Consider the following 12148-nt stretch of genomic DNA (forward strand, 5'->3'; position numbering starts at 1 on the left):
TGCTGCTCTCTCTGACCTCTCCCTTCTGCCTCTCTCTCGCGCTCTCCTCCTTTTTCATGACACTGTCTTCAACGCTGCCCTCCGCTCTATTCCTCGCTCTTCCTCTCGGGGTCCACGGAAGTGCGTTCCCTGGTGGAATGCGGACTGTGCTCGGGCTGTCCGCTGTAAGCATGCAGCCTGGAAGAGGCACCGCCGTAGGCAGACGACCGATTCTTTTCTTTTCTTTCGGAGAGCGAGTGCGGTGGCCCGTAGGGCCATCCGTACGGCTAAACGTGAATGTTGGGCATCTTATGTCTCAACAATTACATCCGAAACCCCTCTGGCCCAGATCTGGAAGCGTATCTGCAAGATAGCGGGTAAGTTCGTTCCCGATGTTTCACCGGTCCTTCACCTCCATGATACTCTTGTGGCGGACCCGTTGCAGGTCGCTTCCGAACTGGGTTCCCACTTTTCTTCTGTTAGCTCTGGTCTTCATCTTCCCCAATCTTTCCTTCTTCGTAAACCAGTCCTTGAGTCTCGTCCTTTAGATTTCTGCACTCATCTTCAGCTTCCCTATAATGATCCCTTCTCTCTCTCTGAACTTCGTTCTGCCCTGGCCCTCTGCAGTTCTACGGCGGCGGGCTCCGATGGTATTCATTATGAGATGCTTCGCCATCTCATTCCGAGCACGTCTCAGTATTTACTGAGTCTGTATAATCGGATCTGGGAGTCGTCGTCAGTCCCTGAGGACTGGCTCGATGCCGTTGTCCTCCCTGTTCGCAAACCGGGGTCTCTGGGTACTTCCCCTAAGGACTTTCGCCCTATTGCTCTCACAAGTTGTGTCTGCAAACTCTTTGAACGTATGGTTAACGTTCGTCTGATGTGGTTCCTGGAACACCATCACCTCCTCTCCCCTTCTCAATTTGGTTTCCGCAAGTGCCGCAGCACGACAGATGTCCTGGTGAACTTGGAGGTCTATATTCGTACTGCTTTTGCTGCGAAGACCTCCGTTGTTGCCGTCCTTTTTGACCAAGAAAAGGCTTACGACACCACTTGGCGTTATCATATCCTATCTCAACTTCATTCTTTTGGCCTTCGTGGTCATCTCCCTCTCTTTCTCCGCAGCTTCCTCTCTCGTCGTTCCTTTCGGGTGCGCCTTGGTACCGCTCTGTCTCCCTCTTTTCAGCAATACGAAGGTGTGCCCCAGGGTAGTGTTCTGAGCACTACTCTTTTTCTGGTTGCCCTCAATGGTCTTCTTTCCTCTCTTCCTTCTGGTGTCTTCTCCGCTCTCTATGTCGATGATCTTACCCTTTGTTGTCAGGGTGATGATTCGCCTCTCCTTCAACGCCGGCTTCAACTTGCAATTGATGCCGTGTCGTCTTGGGCCACTGATCATGGCTTCAAGTTCTCTACTTCTAAGACTTGTGCCATGACTTTTACGCGGAAACGGGTTGTTTTTCGTCCCTCTTTGTCACTTTATGGTCATCCCCTTGAATACAAAGATTCCGCGAAGCTTTTGGGGTTATTTCTTGACACTCGTTTGTCTTGGTCTCCCCATATCTCTTACCTCCGTGTTGAGTGCTCTAAGGCCCTTACCCTCCTTCGGGTCTTGTCCCATACTTCTTGGGGGGCAGATAGGCGCACTCTCCTTGCTTTACATTCCTCTCTCGTCCTGTCTAAGCTCGATTATGGTTGCCCTGCTTACTCGTCTGCTTCTCCTTCTACTCTTCGCCGTCTTGATGCTTTGCACCATACTGGGTTGCGCCTCAGTTCTGGTGCCTTTCGTTCGACTCCCGTCCTTAGCTTGTATGTTGACACTGGCTTCCTGTCTCTCCAGGACCGCCGTGATCGCTACTGTCTTCGCTATCTTGCGCGGTCCTTGCAACATCCTTCCTCTCGCCTCTGTCGTGCTTTAACTTTTACCCCTCCTGCGGTTCCTGTTCCTCTTCACCACCTCCCTCTTTCTGTCCGGTTATCTCGCCTGCAGGATTCTCTTTCCGTTCGTATTTTTTATGTTTCTCCTCGTGTTGTTCCTTCTTTGCCCCCGTTTAGGGTCCCTCTTCCGCGGTTTTGTACATCCTTAACCCGTATCACTAAAGCTTTTACCCCTCCTACGGTTCTAAAACGCCTTTTCCTCGAGCACTTTTCTTCTCACTCCCGCTCCGTTTCTGTCTTCACCGATGGGTCTAAGTCAGCGGACGGTGTTGGCTACTCTGTTGTTTTTCCTGATCGCACTTATATGTGTCGCTTGCCTCCGGAGACTAGCATCTTTACAACGGAACTTTATGCTATTTTCTATGCTCTTCGTCTCCTGCTTTCTCGTTGTCAGTCTTCCTTTGTAGTTGTTGTTGACTCTCGTAGTGCCCTCATGGCTCTCGGGTCCTTTAATCCGGTTCATCCAGTGGTTGTCGAGATCCAGCATTGGCTGTTTCTCGTTCACAGTAAATTTAAGTCGGTTGAGTTTTGTTGGGTTCCCAGCCATATTGGTGTGTCTTTAAATGAGCGTGCGGATGCTGCCGCCAAGGAAGCTGTCCGCTCTTGTCCCATCTCTCGTAAGGGCATTCCGTATTCCGACTTTTACCCGGTTATCCATTCCTCAGTCCTTATCCGTTGGCAGGCTTCTTGGTTGTCTGTTACTGGTAACAAGCTACGTACTCTTAAATGTTGTGTTTCCTCGTGGCAGTCCTCCTTCCACCGTAACCGGCGGTGGGAAACAGCTCTGGCGAGGTTGCGTATTGGCCATACTCGCTTAACCCATGGTCACTTGATGGAGCGCCGCCCTGCTCCTTATTGTCCTAGTTGCATTGTCCCTCTTACGGTCGTGCATGTCCTTCTTGAATGTCCTGACTTCCAGGACGAGCGTGTGTCTTGCTTTCCGACCGCCCCTCGCGGTCACCTGTCCCTCGATAGAATTCTTGGTGACTCGGATACTTTTGATATCGTTCGCCTTATGCGTTTTTGTTCTCGTATTGGCATCCTTGGTGATATTTAGCGCCCTCTGATTATTTTGCGTATTTGATGGTGCTACATAGCCTTCCCGGTTTGGTGCCTTCTTTTGATAATTACTTACTTACTTAGGTCCCCCATGACCAGCAGCTTCGCTCTCATTCTATGCGCTATTTTTGCTGCCCTCTGCAGTTCATCTATACATGCCTTGTTGCTGTCCTCATACTCCTGTCTGGGCCTTCTACTGTTTGGTGGGGGATTGTAGAGTGTCAAGTGTGTGTGTGTGTGTGTGTGTGTGTGTGTGTGTGTGTGTGTGTGTGTACTCACCTATTTGTACTCACCTATTTGTGCTTGCAGGATCGAGCATTGACTCTTGGATCCCGCCTTTCTAGCTATCGGTTGTTTACAGCAATGACTCCTGTCCCATTTCCCTATCATACCTAGTTTTAAAAGGATGAATAGTATTTGCTTCCACAACCTGTTCCCCAAGTGCATTCCATTTTTCCACTACTCTCACGCTAAAAGAAAACTTCCTAACATCTCTGTGTCTCATCTGAGCTTCCAGTTTCCACCCATGTCCCCTCGTTCTGTTATTATTGCGTGTGAACATTTCATCTATTTCCACTTTGTCAATTCCCCTGAGTATTTTATATGTCCCTATCATATCTCCTCTCTCCCTTCTTTTCTCTAGTGTCGTAAGGTTCAGTTCCTTCAGCCGCTCTTCATATCCCATCCCTCGTAACTCTGGGACAAGCCTCGTCGCAAAACTCTGAACCTTCTCCAGTTTCTTTATGTGTTTCTTCAGGTGGGGGCTCCATGATGGCGCGGCATACTCTAAGACGGGTCTCACGTAGGCAGTGTAAAGCGCCCTAAAAGCCTCCTCATTTAGGTTTCTGAATGAAGTTCTAATTTTCGCCAGTGTAGAGTACGCTGCTGTCGTTATCCTATTTATATGTGCCTCAGGAGTTAGATTAGGTGTCACATCCACTCCCAGGTCTCTTTCTCGAATCGTTACAGGTAGGCTGTTCCCCTTCATTGTGTACTGTCCCTTTGGTCTCCTGTCACCTGATCCCATTTCCATAACTTTACATTTACTGGTGTTAAACTCCAGTAGCCATTTCCCTGACCATCTCTGCAGCCTGTTTAAGTCCTCTTGGAGGATCCTACAATCCTCGTCTGTCACAACTCTTCTCATTAATTTTGCGTCATCCGCAAACATTGACATGTATGATTCCACTCCTGTAAACATATCATTTACGTAAATTAGAAAGAGGATTGGGCCCAGCACCGATCCTTGAGGTACTCCACTTGTTACTGTTCGCCAGTCCGACTTCTCGCCCCTTACCATTACCCTCTGGCTCCTTCCTGTTAGGTAGTTCTTCACCCATACTAGGGCCTTTCCGCTTACTCCTGCCTGCCTCTCAAGTTTGTATAGCAGTCTCATGTGCGGTACCGTATCAAAGGCCTTTTGGCAGTCAAGAAATATGCAGTCTGCCCAGCCTTCTCTCTCCTGCCTTATCCTTGTTACTTTATCATAGAATTCTAAAAGGTTTGTTAGGCATGATTTCCCTGTCCAGAACCCATGTTGGTGCTTGTTTACAAACCCAATGCTCTCCAGGTGCTCAACAAGTCTTAGCCTAATTATCCTATTGTGTGTGTGTGTGTGTGTGTGTGTGTGTGTGTGTGTGTGTGTGTGTGTGTGTGTGTGTGTGTGTGTGTGTGTGTGTGTGTGTGTGTGTGTGTGTATGTATGTGTGTGTGTGTGTGGTTGTAGAAAAAAGTAGTTTGTAAACAGTTGAGAGGCTGGCCGAAAGAGCAAAGCTCAACCCCCGCAAACACAACTAGGTGAATACACACACACACACACCACCCACACACATGCACACATACTCACACACACTTCTGTCACTGGGAGACAGAAGAGTTAAGGGAACATGATCACCACATACTAGATTCTCAGAGGAATTGATAGGGTAGATAAAGACAGACTATGTAACACAAGGGGCACACACACTACGGGACACAGGTGGAAATTGAGTGCCCCATATGAGCCATAGAGATATTATAAAGTATTTTTTCAGTGTCAGTAGTAGACAAATGGAATGCATTAGGAAGTGACGTGGTGGAGGCTGACTCCATACACAGTTTCAAGTGTAGATATGATAGAGCCCAGTAGGCTCAGGAACCTGTATGCCAGTTGATTGACAGTTGAGAGGCGGGTCCAAGGAGCCAGAGCTCAACCCCCGCAAGCACAACTAGGCACGTGGCTGTGTGGAGGACGCCGGTGGCTGTGTGGACAGCATGCTGGCACGTAATCCTGTGGCCCAGGTTCGATCCCCGGCGCCGGCGAGAAACAAAAATGGGTAGAGTTTCCTTCACCCTGATGCCCTTTTTACCTAGCGATAAATAGGTACCTGGGAGTGTAATAGCTGTTACAGGCAGCTTCCTCGGGGTGTTTGTGTGTGAGGGAAAAATAGTTAGTTAGTAGTTAGTAACAGTTGATTGATTTGTAGTTGAGAGGCGGGCCGAAAGAGCAGAGCTCAACCCCGCAAACAACTAAGTGAATACACACACACACACATTGAGTTGTGCTCTCTGTGTCTAGTTCGATGCAACTTCGCTGTGGCCATGAAGTCCAACCCGAGAACGGCAGTCCCGACCACAGCGAGCTCAGATAAACGCCAAAGCGGTTGCGTCTGTCAGTGGTCGAGACTACCTCTGAAGTCTCATATCCTCCGCCTGCCTCTTCTGTTCCCCCTCAAATTGCTGGAATCCCTTCTGCACTTTGCATCTCCAAGCAGGTCTGTCTAAAGCTGCTGCCCCTCAAGTGTTGATGTCGAAGTTCATCTGTTTAAGGTCGCGTTTACAGGCGTCTCTGAAACGCTGCTGTGGTCTTCCGGCTGACTCAACCTGTCTTGAGGTATGGGACCCTCCACCAGTCTCCAGTCTCAGGCGGCCTTGTGGTGCTGCCTCAACCTGTCTTGAGGCTTGGGACCCTCCACCAGTCTCCAGTCTCAGGTGGCCTTGTGGTGCTGCCTCAACCTGTCTTGAGGTATGGGACCCTCCACCAGTCTCCAGTCTCAGGCGGCCTTGTGGTGCTGCCTCAACCTGTCATCAGGCGTGGCACCCTCCACCTCCTAGTTAGGGGAACTCATCGATTATGCAGTGGTTAAGAGATGCAAGAACCCGTCCGACGCACAAAGAAGAATAGTAGTAAAGAGGGTCCACAAAGTTGATATGTAGCTGGTGCCTTTCTAGCATTGCTATTTAATACATAATAACACAAAAAATAATGAGGAAGTATGCCATGTTCCTGTATTTTATTATGTATCATATTAATACATTGCCCAATGCCAATATCTGTTAGTTCCACTAATGTTCAACAAAGTTTAGAGAGGGAGAGAATTATCAGGGGAAAGCGCCAGGACATTACGACTATAGGGCACTTGGAAGGAGTCAGGACATTAATTTGGGATGAGACGGGGGAAAGGAATGATGCCCAACCACTTGGACGGTCGGGGATTGCAGGGCGACCTGCTATTTTTTTTTTTTTTTTTTGGGGGGGGGGGGAGATTTTTTTCCTCCTTTTTTTATAATCTGATTTTGCTATAGCTTCTTCAACTTAGAGAATGCATACACGTCACTAAGTATATAAAGTTGGAACGAAATTGGTCAACACGTAAGTCAGCCATAGGTGGCAGAATTTGTGCTTTTTATTTATTTACTTAATTTTTGTTTTAGCCGAGTTACTCACATATTTCAAACTCTACTTTCTTTGTCTGTTTAGGTTTTGCTGAATGAGGACCAGAAGAAGGCTTTATCACTTATATAAAGTAAACTTATACATCCCCTAACCCATTATTATTATCCCTATATTTAGTTTTTTGTGAGATTATTTTTTCTTGACTTCTCTTTTGGCCTTCATGGTCATCTCCCTCTCTTTCTCCGCAGCTTCCTCTCTCGTCGTTCCTTTCGGGTGCGCCTTGGTACCGCTCTCTCTGCCTCTTTTCAGCAATACGAAGGTGTGCCCCAGGGTAGTGTTCTGAGCACTACTCTTTTTCTGGTTGCCCTCAATGGTCTTCTTTCCTCTCTTCCTTCAGGTGTCTTCTCCGCTCTTTATGTCGATGATCTTACCCTTTGCTGTCAGGGTGATGATTCGCCTCTCCTTCAGCGCCGGCTTCAACTTGCAATTGATGCCGTGTCGTCTTGGGCCACAGGTCATGGCTTCAAGTTCTCTACTTCTAAGACTTGTGCCATGACTTTTACGCGGAAACGGGTTGTTCTTCGTCCCTCTTTGTCACTTTATGGTCATCCCCTTGAATACAAAGATTCCGCGAAGCTTTTGGGGTTATTCCTTGACACTCGTTTGTCTTGGTCTCCCCATATCTCTTACCTCCGTGTTGAGTGCTCTAAGGCCCTTACCCTCCTTCGGGTCTTGTCCCATACTTCTTGGGGGGCAGATAGGCGCACTCTCCTTGCTTTACATTCCTCTCTCGTCCTGTCTAAGCTCGATTATGGTTGCCCTGCTTACTCGTCTGCTTCTCCTTCTACTCTTCGCCGTCTTGATGCTTTGCACCATACTGGGTTGCGCCTCCGTTCTGGTGCCTTTCGTTCGACTCCCATCCTTAGCTTGTATGTTGACACTGGCTTCCTGTCTCTCCAGGACCGCCGTGATCGCTACTGTCTTCGCTATCTTGCGCGGTCCTTGCAACATCCTTCCTCTCGCCTCTGTCGTGCTTTAACTTTTACCCCTCCTGCGGTTCCTGTTCCTCTTCTCCACCTCCCTCTTTCTGTCCGGTTATCTCGCTTACAGGATTCTCTCTCCGTTCGTATTTCTGATGTTTCTCCTCGTGTTGTTCCTTCTTTGCCCCCGTAGAGGGTCCCTCTTCCGCGGTTTTGTACATCCTTAACCCGTATCACTAAAGCTTTTACCCCTCCTACGGTTCTAAAACGCCTTTTCCTCGAGCACTTTTCTTCTCACTCCCGCTCCGTTTCTGTCTTCACCGATGGGTCTAAGTCAGCGGACGGTGTTGTCTACTCTGTTGTTTTTCCTGATCGCACTTATATGTGTCGCTTGCCTCCGGAGACTAGCGTCTTTACAGCGGAACTTTATGCTATTCTCTATGCTCTTCGTCTCCTGCTTTCTCGTTGTCAGTCTTCCTTTGTGGTTGTTGTTGACTCTCGTAGTGCCCTCATGGCTCTCGGGTCCTTTAATCCGGTTCATCCAGTAGTTGTCGAGATCCAGCATTGGCTGTTTCTCGTTCACAGTAAATTTAAGTCGGTTGAGTTTAGTTGGGTTCCCAGCCACATTGGTGTGTCTTTAAATGAGCGTGCGGATGCTGCCGCTAAGGAAGCTGTCCGCTCTTGTCCCATCTCTCGTAAAGGTATTCCATATTCCGACTTTTACCCGGTTATCCATTCCTCAGTCCTTACCCGTTGGCAGGCTTCTTGGTTGTCTGTTACTGGTAACAAGCTACGTACTCTTAAATGTTGTGTTTCCTCGTGGCCATCCTCCTTCCACCGTAACCGGCGGTGGGAAACAGCTCTGGCGAGGTTGCGTATTGGCCATACTCGCTTAACCCATGGTCACTTGATGGAGCGCCGCCCTGCCCCTTATTGTCCTAGTTGCATTGTCCCTCTTACGGTCGTGCATGTCCTTCTTGAATGTCCTGACTTCCAGGACGAGCGTGTGTCTTGCTTTCCGACCGCCCCTCGTGGTCACCTGTCCCTCGATAGAATTCTTGGTGACTCGGATACTTTTGATATCGTTCGCCTTATGCGTTTTTGTTCTCGTATTGGCATCCTTGGTGATATTTAGCGCCCTCTGATTATTTTGCGTATTTGATGGTGCTACATAGCCTTCCCGGTTTGGTGCCTTCTTTTGATAATTACTTACTTACTTACTTCTTGACTTCATTTCAACACATATTGATCTACAAATTTCACATATTCGAGTGCGAATGCCAAGCAATGTTTAATAAAACTTACAAGATATGACATAAATTCGAACTACTATATTTATTTTAAAGAAGCTGACCTTCATTTTTCTGTACGAACAGGATTTTCCACTTTGAGACTGAGTTAAAAAATTCAGTTACCATTTTTACATATTACGTGCAACGTTCTTAGTTCTAAGGTATCCTCGAGAGTCTTTATTCATAAACCCATAACTTTAGGAGTTATACGCTTTGCGTCTAAATTTTGCGTATATTTTGAAGGCCAAATTGACAATATTTTGGTCAATGTGATGAAAATTAGCGTTATATTGCCATTCTGAACCCATAATGAATAAAATAAAAATTGGTGACATTTTCCATGAGATACTCTAATTTGAAATTGTGAAATCTGTCTATTTTTTCCAGGTCCATGTTATGATGTTTATCCATTGGGAAAGTTTAAACATTTACCATGTAGATTATGCACACGTTTGTTTAGAGTGTTTGAGGAAGGTTGCGATACTGTGCACCCGGCCCCTTAATTTAATCTTAGTTAAGATAATGAGTTAGTAGTGATTAATACTGAGTTTCAAAGTTGCTATCAATGCACCACACCCATCTTAAGAAAGGTGCACGTGACCTTTACATAATGTTCCCTAATAATCTTGTTTCCGTCATTAAGAATTAAATTTTATTTTTTATTATATAAGCATTTAAAGTGTTATTCACAGAGCTATACACAAAACCTATTTATATATCTCTGAAGGCAATGATCGTTATTTGCTAGTTCTAGCTTTAACTCCCTTCTTTGTCTAAAATTATTTTTCTAAATTATTTAAATGAGGGAACGATATGAGCAGCCAAGGGGACAAAATGAACAGCCGAAGAGACGATATCAGCAGCCAATGGGAGGCCAAAAGCAGTCTAAAGGAAGCCATGAGCAGCCAAGGGGATGCCATGAGCAGACAATGGGAAGCCATAAGTAGCAGAGGGGATGCCATAAGCAGCGAATGGGACGCCACGAGTAGCCGAGGGGAAGCCGCCCAACTCTGGAGAAAGATGAGCCATGAGGTAAGGCATTTTGTTTTCTCGTGGAGATTCTGACCGCCACAATAGTTTACTGTCCATCCAGCAGTTGTACGTTGCTGTCGTGCATAACTCAGACTAAGATATTCTCTCAGTGTATAAACACTGAGAAGCGAGGTAAACATCCTAGTCACGCAGAGGCAAGGTACACCTCTTGGTGTCATATATACACAGAAAAGCTGGGTTTGCCTCTTCCTGCTGCATATACACTGAGAAGAGTGGCATGCCTCACAAGATGGGTATTTATCAATGAGGCCGGGCTTGGGGAGCAGAACTCTCAGAACTCTCTCCTGGTATGCTCCAGGTATGCCTCTTGGTGGTGTATATACAGTGAGAAGCTGAGAAGAAAGGTATGTGTCTATCGATGGAAAATATACACAGATCGGTGAGGTATATATATATATATATATATATATATATATATATATATATATGTCATACCTAGTAGCCAGAACACACTTCTATGCCTACTATGCATATATATATATATATATATATATATATATATATATATATATATATATATATATATATATATATATATATATATATATGTCGTACCTAGTAGCCAGAACGCACTTCTCAGCCTACTATGCAAGGCCCAATTTGCCTAATAAGCCAAGTTTTCATGAATTAATTGTTTTTCGACTACCTAACCTACCTAACCTAACCTAACTTTTTCGGCTACCTAACCTAACCTAACTTATAAAGATAGGTTAGGTTAGGTTAGGTAGGGTTGGTTAGGTTCGGTCATATATCTACGTTAATTTTAACTCCAATAAAAAAACATTGACCTCATACATATTGAAATGGGTAGCTTTATCATTTCATAAGAAAAAACTAGAGAAAATATATTAATTCAGGAAAACTTGGCTTATTAAGCAAACCGGGCCTTGCATAGTAGGCTGAGAAGTGCATTCTGGCTACTAGGTACGACATATATATATATATATATATATATATATATATATATATATATATATATATATATATATATATATATATATATATATATATGTCGTACCTAGTAGCCAGAACTCACTTCTCAGCCTACTATTCAAGGCCCGATTTGCCTAATAAGCCAAGTTTTCCTGAATTAATATCTTTACTATAATTTTTTTCTTATGAAATGATAAAGCAACCCTTTTCTCTATGTATGAGGTCAATTTTTTTTTATTGGAGTTAAAATTAACGTAGATATATGACCGAACCTAACCAACCCTACCTAACCTAACCTATATTTATAGGTAAGGTTAGGTTAGGTAGCCAAAAAAAGCTAGGTTAGGTTAGGTTAGGTAGGTTAGGTAGACGAAAAAACATTAATTCATGATAACTTGGCTTATTAGGCAAATCGGGCCTTGAATAGTAGGCTGAGAAGTGCGTTCTGGCTATTAGGTACGACATATATATATATATATATATATATATATATATATATATATATATATATATATATATATATATATATATATATATATATTACATTTTCAAAGACTTTACACATACACAACTGAATAGAACTTACATATCTCCGATTTGTTTACATCTACTTTTGAGTGAGGTGGATGGGGTGAGGTGGTATTTAATAGGGTATTAATTTCATCAACACAAGACAGAACACGAAACAATGGGTATTGAAATGGAAGTGATTGTAGAAAGCCTATTGGTCCATATTTCTTGATGTTTCTATATTGGAGCGGAGTCTTGAGGTGGGTAGAATATAGTTGTGCATTAATTGGCTGTTGATTGCTGGTGTTGACTTCTTAATGTGCAGGGCCTCGCAAACGTCAAGCCGTCTGCTATCGCAGACGGCTTGACGGCTGCTATCGCAGACGGCTTGACGGCTATATATATATATATATATATATATATATATATATATATATATATATATATATATATATATATATATATATATATATATATATATATATATATATTTATATATATATATATATATATATATATATATATATATATATTTATATATATATATATATATATATATATATATATATATATATATATATATATATATATATATATATATATATATATGTCGTACCTAATAGCCAGAACGCACTTCTCTGCCTACTATCCAAGGCCCGATTTGCCTAATAAGCCAAGTTTTCATGAATTAATTGTTTTTCGACTACCTAACCTACCTAACCAAACCTAACCTAACTTTTTCGGCTACCTAAC

Source organism: Procambarus clarkii, chromosome 15, assembly GCF_040958095.1.
Source record: "Procambarus clarkii isolate CNS0578487 chromosome 15, FALCON_Pclarkii_2.0, whole genome shotgun sequence".
In the NCBI taxonomy this organism is placed as follows: domain Eukaryota; kingdom Metazoa; phylum Arthropoda; class Malacostraca; order Decapoda; family Cambaridae; genus Procambarus; species Procambarus clarkii.